We start from the raw sequence: 5115 nt of genomic DNA, 5'->3' as shown, positions 1-5115 counted from the left end.
TTAGGCGCTCTGGCTTGCTCGACTGCTTGGTGATCTTCTCGTTCAAGACACCAGAACGGTGCAGCTCCTGGTGGACAGCAAGTCCGCCCTGGCCCTGGCAAAGAACCCCGTGTTCCACGAACGGAGCAAGCACATCCGACTGAGGTATCACTTCATCCGCAGCTGTGTGGAAGAAGGGAGCATCGAGGCGAGCTACATCAACACCAAGGATCAGCTCGCAGACCTGCTCACCAAGCCCCTTGGGAGGGTCAAGTTCCTCGAACTTTGCTCCAGGATTGGGATGATTCAACTCTCCCACAAGACGACGTACAAGACTTAGGGGGAGAATGATGGATAAGTCTGTGTACTAGGGTCCTTGTGGGGCTGCAGCACATGGTCCTTGTGGCAGTTAGGAGGATAAAGTCCTGGACCATCAAGGACTGGCTGTTAGGATAGAGTTCTGTTCTTGACCATCAAGGACTGTCAGTTAGCATCTTAGACTAGCATCTTAGACTAGCATCTTAGACTGGCATCTTGGCAGCATCTTAGCATATGCCTTGGCTGGCTAGCAGCCTATAAATATGTATCCCCAACCCCTCGGGTTGGCGTGGCATTGTGTGAGAAATAAACCAACGAAAATTGTCCCAACTCTCCTAGTGTCATCCACAACTATCAATGCTCAGGCTGAAAGGTCTAACATACAGTGTGTGGAGCATCCAAATCCTCCATCAGTTAATGATTCAATATGGTTAGATCTGACATAAATCAGTGTAAACTAATTAGCACTAAATGGCAAATTGCGCCACTGGAATGAAGAGATGTAAAAAAAAATAGTCTAATTTGCAGGGATATGTGTGTGAGGAGAAAATAAGCGAGTGGGAAGATGAACTGGGGTGATCCAGTGATCTGAAATCAGCGGATCTGGACTGGATATGCGCTGCCGCTGGGCCCCCAGCGTGGCGACAAGACCATGCTATCCACTGCGGCTCCACGGAGACATTGTGCCTCTCCTACTGAGCACCAAGTGGCGGCAGCCTAAGTTGGGATCAGCGGCCTCAAGAGCACGTCCGCGGGCCAATAAACAGGGAAAGAAGAAGATTCACGGACGATAAAAAATTGTACTGTACTTTGATGATTCATCTAACCTCTAACTGAAATGTTACTACTCGAAACAAAAATACACTGCATATGTACCAAGAAAAGTAATCCTTGATTTCCCTTTGCATAGCAATAATGAGATTAAACAAAGGAGAACATAACGCTTACATAGACATGATAAGCACCAGAATTAGATATTTCAGTAGCATAGCACACACATGATAAAGTAAAAGCCCAGGAAAAGAAAAAAAATGTGAGAGGAATGGAATATGGAGAGAAACAACCTTGAAATCATAGTGAAAGAGAGATCACATGTATGTGTTGCTTCCAAGAATTGCCTCGTTCTTCAGGCCATTGCAGATCTGGAAAATAAAAGGCAACCGAGGTTGACATCAGAGAGAGAGGGAGATGGCCTGGGTGCTTTGCTCCCTGATGAACCGTGGTGAGCCAGCGTGCTGCACAGGAGCAACTGGATGGAATCCAAGCAAGAAAGCTACAGAGAGAAGGAGAGGGATGGTGGACCTTGGCATCGTCGAGGTCTCTCCTGGTGGAGTGCAAGAAGAAGCATGCGGCCGGGGGCTCCTCTCAGCGTGCAGCCCAGGTTGAAGAAGCACTTGACCACGGCCCGGCCAAGGAAGAACGGTGGCCGTCGTGTCGGGGAAGAGCGGCATTGGCGCACGCCCATCCCCCCCTACGCAGTTGACCCGCGACGCCTACGCCTCCAGCGAACGCGGCAAGAACCGACGGAGGCACACGCACACGGTGTTGCGCCCGCATGGCTTGACGACACCGGCGACGCCTCCCTCTCTGGTCGCTTCCTTCACAGCGCCGTCCGGTAGGTGGCGGCGATGGCATGGCGGCGGCGGACGGGGAGGATGTTTTGTGGTGGCGGCGGCGGACACAGAGGATGGGGGCGGCGGCGGCGGATGTGGAAGAACGCAGGCGGCGGCGGCTCGCGCGCGAGAGAGATGTGCGGGAGAGAGAGAGAGATCGATTGGGGAGGAGGCAGCGAATCTGAGATGAGCACGTGTTGACCTAAGACGTGATATGACGAAAATACCCTCGTGGGGCACCAGAATAACGGCGGTGGCACGAGATCTTTACAGCGGGGGATGAAACTGTTCATTCCTACAGTACCGCGGCTTCGATCCGACGGCCCAGCTCCTTTCACCTCTAGATCGGACGACCAGATTCGCATCAAGCAACCTGCAGATCCAACGGCCAGGAACCCGAAACGGCTGAGGAGCCGGGAGGTTCACTAGATCTCTTATTTCTCGATGCGCTCCCACACATGTCTTCATATATCCTCTTTTTTCCGCCCCGTCGATATGACAGTCTTGCCTTTGTCCGCCGTAGCTGCCGCCGTTGCATGGCTATCTCGGCATTGATGAGATTGCTGGCGGCGAACAAACCAGCCTGTGACGCGTTAGTAGATGATCAATGCTCCGTTGGTTCGCTGCCATCCATCCACCCCCTTCTGAAATCTGAATTTCAGAATGATGGATAGATTCTTAAATCTGAATTTCGAATGCTGGATAGATTCTAAATTTGTCATGGTGCACATATTGGCCTATGTTTCTTCTTTTCTCCTTTTAGAGAAGCGATCCGTTTTGCTGTATCCAGGAGGCGTGCACAACGCTCTTTAGAGTAAGAATTTGGTATAGAGATCATAATATATCTTTGTATAAAGTAAAAACATCAATTGTTCTCGAAGGTGACGTAGTTGTTTACAGGGAGAGGAATACAAGCTATTTCAGTCTGAGTAGTCTGAATTTCTGCAGATGGCATCATGGTTTGGAGCAACAATAATACCATTTGGATTGGTTGGAGAAGACGATATATGTGATGCAAGTGCAACCTCAAAAGATATGTTATCTTACTATGTTATCCCCTTGATTATCTAATGTCTAGAAACAATGTTTTTCACCTCAAATGTTGTTAGACTACAATGATCTTATTTAGCTCCAGTTTCATGATATCCATGACAACAAGCTAAATGAAGAGGGCCTAAAGCTAAGGTATTTTTTATTGCATTTTAGAAGCAAAATAATAATAGTTTTGTAATCTCCCAAATACTTTGTCCATGAGAATCAAAGATCTTTATTTACCTTATTGTTTTCACAGGACTGATTTTATGGGAGAGATAAAGAATAAAGATATGCAGCATGTAGTGCTTAAGCCAAAACTGTCAGGAAGATTTTACTTCATCTTTGGGGAGCCTATTGAAACAAAAGGTAACCAGCTGCACTAGCAAATATTAATCTGAAAAGATATCTACATGTTCTCGTGGCAAGTGAACATACGTTGCCCTGTTATCCTTTTTAGATAATCAAAAAATGAGTCGGATGCATGCGTATTTCGGAGAGCCCATGTCTGATTAGGTTTGCTTCTTGTGTTTTCGATTGGTTTACTTGTTTGCATAGGGAGGGAGAAGGAGTTAAAAGATAAAGAGAAGGCCCAGCACCTCTATTTGCATGTAAAATCTGAAGTGGAGAGCTGTATCAAGTATCTGAAGAGGAGAGAGGAGGATCCCTACAGGAGTACACTATCCAGTCTTCTATATGAGGCAGCTCATGGTTCTGATGCAGAAATACCTACATTTGAACCCTGAGTCTGAGATGATCACTTTTTTCATTAGCTGGGATCCAAACGAAATGTTTATATTGTTCATGTTAATCTTTTATATACATAGTTTTCTTATTTACCTCAAATTAATTGAGGTTCATTCAAATTAGAAGGGTTGATAAATATTTAAAACTAAGTTTAGAACTGTAAATTTCTATGTGAAGTACATTAGTGGATTTACTAAGCAAGGGCTCTCATTCCACTAAATGTTCTTTTGTTAACTTCTACCACTATATTGTGCTAAAGGTCAATCAAAGAAACTAAGCACACATTTTCTTTCAACTTTCAGTATGTGAGGATTGATTTTTGAAGCCATGTTATATTCAGACTTAACTTAAATCTATTTTTTCTTTGGCATTCATTGAAGCTCTTATTTTATTTCCCTTTGGGTAAGCCAAGGACGCCTACTACAACTCGAAGAAATTTCAACAAATAAAAATTTATGTATTACCAAAGAAAACACAAACACACATGAAACCAGCCTCCAATTGAAAGCAGATCAACTTGCATCAAGCACACACTACTGCCCACAGAGTTAAAACTCCCCAAAACATAGCCTGCATTGAATAGGAATTGAGCAAAGGCAAAAGCTACTCACTGATGCACCACGTGCGGTCGGGGACGACGAGCAAAACAAGTCTTGAGCTCCATGAGGAAGATGTTCAGCCAGAAGGTCGCCGTCCATCGGGCGCGAGACGTCTGCATGACAGAGGCCTCCCGCTTGATCCTCTTGGTCGATGCTGTGGCGCGAGAAGAACAAGACACCGGGTGCACGGGAGCAGACCATGTTCATCTCCCTGTCCACCTCCAGCTCCAAAATCCCCTGCTCCCCCACAAGCACCGCCACGTCGACTACCGCTCCTAGGCGCAGATCCGGCAGAGGTCGTGCTGGTGCGCTCTGCAAATCCCATAACCCCCACATCTGCCGCCGAGCGGGTGGGCTAGCGCAGGCTCTGTTGCTGCAGCGACGGCCTTGGTCGGCCGCCTCCTTCCGCACGAGCCACGATCTTGTCGAGATCGCACGCGACGCATGCAGTCTTGGCTTCGGTCTATGGGAGAGCTCAGTTTATGGCGTCCGAGAGCACGAATGAGGAGGAGGGTGCCGGCTACCGGCGGGACTCCGGCAGGTCGGGTCGCAAGCGAGCGGCTGCAGCGGCAAGCACGATCACGCGCGCGAGAGAGTAGTGGGTGATGCAGTCAGTCACTAGAGAAATGATTTGGGGAAGATGTGCTGGATCCCTCTCGTCTGCAGCGGTATTTCGTAGATCTTAAGGAAGCGAAGCTCATGCGCTGGCACGCGGAGAGGTAGAAGCCCGACGATGGAGATGATCCGAGGCTGACACACATCGTAGAAGGTAGCCAGTGGAGAGCATTCAACGCCATATATGGATTTGCTGCAGAAGATCCAAGGAA

The 5115-nt window shown here is 47.8% G+C and overlaps 1 pseudogene; it reads left to right on the top strand.

Annotated features, from left to right (window-relative positions):
• Positions 1 to 1485: 1485 nt before the first annotated feature.
• On the top strand, positions 1486 to 3688 carry LOC119360371 (annotated as a pseudogene).
• Positions 3689 to 5115: the final 1427 nt, after the last annotated feature.

The sequence above is a fragment of the Triticum dicoccoides genome, chromosome 2B (genome assembly GCF_002162155.2).
Source record: "Triticum dicoccoides isolate Atlit2015 ecotype Zavitan chromosome 2B, WEW_v2.0, whole genome shotgun sequence".
Taxonomy (NCBI): domain Eukaryota; kingdom Viridiplantae; phylum Streptophyta; class Magnoliopsida; order Poales; family Poaceae; genus Triticum; species Triticum dicoccoides.
Note: the sequence above shows the minus strand (reverse complement) of the source record. Positions and strands in the feature narration are given on the sequence as shown.